Below are 7,428 nucleotides of genomic sequence, written 5' to 3'. Positions count from 1 at the left end.
AGTTGTTGAAGTTTAAAGATTTGTGATAACAAAGAGGACCTTCGAATTATCGAAAATTCTTCGAAGCAACAAAAAGTCGTTCTAAGGAACGCAGAGTAAGTTTGCCGAAGTCACAAAAAGCCGTTCCAAAGGGAGCGCAGTGTAAGTTTTCTGCTCCAAAGTCGTTCCAAAGGGAATGCAGAGCATACAGCGAAAAGTCAACGCTGATACCGCCTAAGTAAAAGGCGAAGCGCGAAAAGTCAACGCGAATACCGCTGAAAGTAAAAGGCGAAGAAGCTCCTAAGGGAGGCTTACAGCGAAAAATAAACGCTGATTCCGCTGAAGTAAAAGGCGAAGAAGCTCCTAGGGGAGGCTTATAAAAGATTGTGTTTTATTGCAGGGATGCGTGTGTATCTTCGGAATAAACATCACCTCACATAACATAACATCATCGCATCATTTCGCATAGCATAAGCATCATACATCATGTTGCATTTACAAGAGGTGAACACAATATCGATCTCCAGAAGAATGTTTTGAAAAAAGGGAAAAATCATAATGTCACAAGGAGATACATTATTGATCTTCGGAAGTATAGCTTCGGAAAATATCTTCACGAAGCCTGGATATTATTCAGCAGAACACTGGATATTGTTGGGATAAAGAAAAATTCTTCTTCACGAAGCATGAAAAGAAGGGAAGGTGTTTTTTCGTCAAAGACTCAAAAGCGGTACGTGTAAAATTTCATGCATCGTAAAGAATTGAACAATAAAAACAGGTATATTACATTCAGGATTACAAAATGTTACAATATATCACATTTCAGAAGTTTTTACAATAATATTTAATCTTCTCTCAAGACGACTTCTGCAGCCTCGTTCAGGAGTCGATTGACAACTTCATCCATGATAGCTTCAGCCATCTTTTTAATTTCGTCGTCTCCTTTCGGGGGAGGTCCCGAAGACGCTTTAGTAGGATCTGAAGGAGGGCAGGATACGACTACATTGCTATTACAAATTGCGAACGAAGTTTAAAATTGAAAATTACAACACAATAAAACCATTAGTCGATACCTATTTGCCCTTCGGGCTCTGCGCTTTTTTCAGCAGCCTCAGCCACTTCTCTAGCATCGTGAATGCCCTTTTCACTTTTTCGAATAATTTCTCCTGCCATTTCTTGGCCACCATTATCCCAGATATCGGTGAAAAATTTTCCACCAATCATGCTAGCTTCGGCCGAAGGATCTCTTGCATCTTCGAAGGACAAAGCAGCTTCGGATTGCGCTAAAATTTTTACATGTTCGCAGCCCTTTTTCTCTAAAATGGTGGCAATCCCTCTGGCGCCCGAGAAAGCACATATATCTCCACGGCTATTTAAAATTTCTTCGAAGGCCTCAGCTTCGTGATCGATCCATTCGATGGGACCTTCGGGGTTGCCTCTTGTAAAGTTTTCCTCGCTCGAGAATGCGCCGACGCTGGCGAAGCTTGCTTTTAACTTCTTAACACATTCTATAGATTTGATATAGCATCTTTTCTTGGACGAACGAAGCTCTTCAACAGTTCCCTCTAAGTGATCTGCCCATTGGTCGCTGAGTTCTCGCTTTGTTTCTTCAAGTATGCGTTCTTCCTTGGCTCTGGCCAGTTGTTTCCGAAGATCTTCAATTTCGCGCTTCTGAGCTTCAGCTTGACCTTTAAAAGCAGCTTCGTCCTCCTTTATTTTATTTATCAATGAGTGTAATATTTTATCTTTTTCGAGACCTTCGTTCCTCAGTTCAATTACTTCGGAACGAAGGTTGCTCAGGGCTATAGCACACCCTTCGTCTTCAGCATCCTTCTGTGCCCTGAGGGCATTGCTAAGTATCAGGCCCTGCAAAGAGAAACATGTGTGCGTCAATAGATTTAAACAAACGAAAAATTTTGGCCTCAACAAAAAATACAAAGATCCCATTTGTTGCACCTTTAAGCTATTATAGGCCAGGCTGTCGGCCAGATCGTTCTTCGACAGCACCGAGAGCCCGTCTTCTAATGTTGGGAATCCGAAGCTCTTGCTCATCTCCCGACAGACAGAAATCTCCTTGCTGTCAGGGAGACAATACAAAAAGTCTTCTTCTCCACTGCCATTGAATATTAACGCCCCCTTTGGATACTTCAGTTTTTGGGCGTAGCGCTGGGCCTCTTGCTCTTCTTTTTCTGATAGTTTTTTCCCCGAAGCATGACGAACAATATAATCACGGACTTTGGAGGATGCTTCGGGGGCAATGACATCGATTTCTTCAACAAAAGTTGGCTCTGTTATTTTTTCTTCCTCAGTTTCCAAGGATTTTATCTTCGCAGGCTCCGAGGACCCAGCTTCGGCTTCACTTTCTTGCTCTGGAGCTTTAGTATCAGAAATTTCAGTTGTTGCTTCAGGAATGGCAGCAGCCTTCTTCGGAGGTGTGCTTGAAGATTTAATTGTTTCCAGTACATCTAGCACATTAGCCATTCTCTTTCTTTTTGGAGTCACTGCTGGCACTTTTTGATTTTTTACTGTCTCAACATTTGCTGCAGGACTCAGAACTTCTGATGTTTTTTCTTCGGTTGATTTTTTCACTTCTTCCATTTTTTCTGTGGATGGCGCTTCGGCCATCTCTTTGGTTTCTGGTAGCAAAATCTTTGGTTCTTCCAATTCTATCCTTGTTGGCGCTTCGGCCATTTCTGCAACTTCTGGCAGCAAGGTTGTTTTGGTTGGCTTTTCAGCTTCGGTGGCCGAAGAAGTTTCTTCGGTGAACTCAGGCACCGAAGCTGGTTCGATATAGCGCGGCCGATGTGTGAGGACCTTTATCCTCTTTCTTTTCGGTTCTGGCTCGCTAGGAGCAGTTGCAGCTTCTTCTTTCGCAGAGGTTGTGTTTTTTCTTTTCTGCCCTCGAATGGGATAACGATAGTCAGGGTAGACGAACCCGATTGCATCAAATACCCGATTCAGCCTCTTCTTTTTTCGGCCTCTGAAGGCTGCTGACAGTGCAGTATCTTCGGCCTTCGAATAAGCCCCAAGCAGTTCATCACTTAAATTTTCAATGCTTTTTAACCAGTCATCATCTGGCTCAACGAATTTATCTCCGAACTTAAAAGTGTACTTCAGCCTGATAAGTCCACCTTCGTCGGCCTCTTTTATGGTTTCTTGCGGCATTTCCCATTTCTCCGCGAGCGGCCATACCCTGAAGGCAATATGCTCTTGTACTAAATCTCTCGTTCCAATAAAAGAACAGATAACGCCGAAGGCCCTCTGGCATTCTTCGGCAGCTTCATTCATTTCAACCTTCGGCCTCCGAAGGCCGAAGCTTTGCCAAATAGGGCGCATAATTATACCTTTGATATCTTCTCGTACTGTCAGGTCATTCTTCACATAAAACCATTCTGTCATCCAGTCGCCGGGCCATCTCTTCCGAAAGGTCGGCACGGGACAGCTTGACCCGGACCGAGAAACGAAATTGTAGCAGCCAAAATTATTGTGATATTGTTCCTTACCCCAAGGTTTTGTTTCGTATGATAGTTCGTGTATATTGCAGAAACTTTTGGCATCAGGCTTCAGACCTTGGCTTCTCACGGCCCACACGAAGATATTCAGCCTTATGATTGCCTCGGGGGTAAGTTGGTGAAGATAGACTTCGAATATTTTCAGCACCTCCACGACGAAGTTGCTCAAGGGAAATCGCAGCCCAGCTTTCAAAAAGCTTCGGAACACTACGACTTCATTCTCTTCAGGGTGTGGACAAGTCTTCTCCCCTTCGTCGGCCCTCACAACAGACAAATCTCGGAAATACCTTCCTCTCATGTTGACAAGGTGATTCTCTTTGATAGTTGATTTACCATAAACTGAATGGCTTGGTCGCCAGGGACGATCTTCGGAGTCTTCACCACCGCTGTCCACATCATAACTGTCGCTGTCACCAGTATCCTCAGACAAACCTTCTAGAATCTCCTTGGTGATTTTTTCTGTGTTGGTCTTCGACATTGCTATAAGAAACCCTAGATTTTTCTCTTCATCGAGACTCAGTTTCATCTCGGTAACAACCTTCTTATCTTCAGGCATCTTCGGAGACACTAAAAAACTGTTTTCAAAGCCGAAGCTTCAAAACTAAAAACTCAGCAAATCTTAGTGCACAAGAGCTAAAAATTGAGTGAGCGGGAGTAGATAGCCAGAGAGCGTGCCAAATGAGTTTGCGGTATGACCGTATTTATACGCCCAGTGCGTTGGAAATTGAAAGACCCCGCTTGTCAGTGAATGTTGCTATTCTAGCAAAGGGAAGGTGTTTTTTCAGACCTTCGGCGTAAAGCCTTCGTCCATGTCGCAATCTAAATTTATTATTTTAAACAAATTAATATTGCGAGGGGCTACTATTGGGGGCCTTCGGCTTCCGAAGGTCCTCAAAAACAGGATGTAACAGTATTTTTGGAGTATAATGTGTGAACAGGTATCTTCGGACTCAAGTCGGCATCACAGCAGACCAGAATAATACGAAGGTTGATACAGCGCCGAAGGTGTGAGCAGGAAAGCTTCGGCGTGGCAGCAAAAAATGAAACCGACTTAAAGATGAAAAGGCTATTCAGACCTCGATAGATTACTATAGAATTATTATCAAATGTAAAGGGCATGAATGTAATTTTGCATAGGCTGTGTCCTGTGCCTATAAATAGGTGAACAGTACCCCCGTACTGGTCACGCTGATCTGGCATTCGCTTTTTGCGTCACGCTTGTACTTTCATCTCCTTCAAGTTGAAGGTACATTTGTAATTCAACGTTATTTCTGTTTATACATGATAGTAATATATAATTGTTTATGTTGTCCTTTATATTCCTTACAATTCATCCTTCGTCACTATATAGCGAATTTATGAAGGTACGCCCTTCATAACCTTCGTCCAAAAACCATTATATCCTAAGGGGAATAATGCTTCGAAGGACGAAGGACTTTACCGATTAACATTTTCTATGTTGCCTTGTTCTTGACCCATAGCATTTGAGAACAAGTCCCCAACAACAGCAAAAGTAAAAAAAATAGAAGCTCTAAAGTCGTTCCTAAGGGGATGCAGAGCTTAAATGTCACATAAGTAAAAGGTAAATAAGCTCCAAAGTCATTCCTAAGGGGATGCAGAGCTTAAATACCACCTCAGTAAAAGGTGAAGAAGCTGCAAAGTCGTTCCTACGAGGATGCAGAGCTAAAATACCACCTAAGTAAAAGGTGAAGAGACTCCAAAGTCGTTCCTTAGGGGGATGCAGAGTCTTATTATTTTGAAATGTTTTCTATCATCATTTCTCGCATCATATCATCGCATCATTATGCATCATATCATCGCATAATTCATCATTTTGCATCATTCAAAAAGGGAAAAGATGGGAAATTGTTCCTTCATCCGCAAATGTGGTTGACCTACAAAGATAAATGAGTTTTTGTCATGGAATTATGAAACAAAGCAAGGCAAAAGAAAAGATGCTGCATCTCTAGCCATTGCTCTTAAAGGGTACGATATTCCTTATGCAAGACCTTCGGCAAAAAGAGATTTTCTTTATGAAGCGTGAAAAGAAGGAAAGGTGTTTTTTCACCTTTGGCTCAAAAATGGTATGTATGACACTTCCACGCTACACAAAGAAATATATTACATAATGAATCACATAGTTTGAAATTGTTTCTTACATAAGGGCAGCATACAAATTTTGCAAATGTTTTTACACACAGTTTAATCATCCTCCTTCAGGACTCCCTCAATAGCTTCGTTTAGAAGTTTGTCTACAACTTCATCTATTGCTGCATTCACTATTTTGATTTCGTCGAAGGTACCTTTCAGGGCTAGATCGGTGTCAGGATCATATGGCTCCAAAGAAGGAGAAAGTTCAGCTACACCAAAATATAAGTTTTTGTCAGATACGAAGCTAAAGTACTTACGAAGCTAAAATATAACAAACGTACCTATACGCCTTTCGTGCTCTGTGGCTTCCTCAGCTTTTCTTGCTTCCTCTGAAGCAAGATGTGATTCTTCTTCGCTTTGCCTGATAGCTTCGTCTGCTATCTCTCGGTCGCCGTTCATCCACACTTCAGAATAAAATTTCCCACCAAGGGCGGTAGCTTCGGCTGAAGGTTCTTTGATTTCATCTGCTGAAACTGAGAATTCTGGATGAATTACAACCTTCGCATGTTCACAACCAGCTTTTCCAGTGCGACACAGCCCCCCCGAGCGCCTACACAGGCACAAAAATACCCCCTGCCAGTTAGCACTTCATCAAATGCTTCGATTTCACCCTCAATCCATTTGATCACACCCTCGGGATCTCCACGGATAAAATTTCGCTCAACCGAGAATGCGACAACACTAGTAAAAACATTCTTTAGCTTGTCAGAGCATTGCATAGCAATGATGTAGCATTCTTCACTCGCTTGACAAAGCTCTTCAATGTTCTTTTGTCCCCTAGACCGCTCAGTATCAAATATTTCACACTTTGATTGCTCAACATTGAAGTTTTCAGTAACTTCGTCAAGTTTCTTCTCCAGTTCTGTCACTTCAGATTTGTGCAGTTCCACTTGGACAGATAAAGCATATTCTAGGTCAGTTATGCGTTTTGCATCTGCTTCTTTTTCCTTCTCAAGTTTCGACATCTTTTGATCCACTTCAGAGAATCTGGCCAAATTAGCTTCACTCGCCTTTAGCCTTTCGACTAAAGAAAGCATAATCTTATCTTTCTCAAGGGCTTCATTCTGAAGTGTTATAACCTCTGAGCGCAGATTCTCGAAGGCTATTTTAGTGCTCTCATCCTCACATTCTTTTTGCATCTTCAAAGCTTTACTTAAAATAAGACCCTAATAACAAAAAAGAAATAAAATAAGCAAATAATATACTCTAAAATGATTATCAAAAGGTCAAGGGAAAGAATAAGCATAAACCTTCAAACTATTGTATGCCAAGCAGTCTGCCAGATGGTCCTTCGACATTAAGGACAGCCCAAGCTCAAGCTTCGGGTAACCCATGCTATCCATCATTTCTCGGCAGACGTCAATTTCCTTGCTATCAGGAAGGCAGTATAGGAAATCATCTTCTTCATCACCTTCGTACACTAGGGATCCTCGAGGATACTTCAGATCCTTAGCGTAGTGCTGAGCTTCGACAATCTGCTTTTGTGTCAGTTGTTTTCCCGAAGTGTGACTGATGATGAATTCAAGATCTCTGGGAGACACTGCTTCAGGTATCGACAATGATGCTTTCTCTGACAGGCTCTCGTTTACTTGCTCTATCGGCCTACTTTCCGAAGGTCCAGCATTAGCGCAATCAAGAGCAGTACTTACATCGATAGTTTTTTCAATTCTCCAGCTTTGTCTTTGGAAATTTTTGTAGGAGCAGGAGTACACATTTTTGAAGGCCTCAGAATAGCGTCTAGAATGTTAGCCATCCTTCTCCCTTTCTTAGGCGTCGCTATAGAAGT

This window comes from Zea mays, chromosome 5 (genome assembly GCF_902167145.1).
Source record: "Zea mays cultivar B73 chromosome 5, Zm-B73-REFERENCE-NAM-5.0, whole genome shotgun sequence".
NCBI lineage: Eukaryota > Viridiplantae > Streptophyta > Magnoliopsida > Poales > Poaceae > Zea > Zea mays.
Note: the sequence above shows the minus strand (reverse complement) of the source record.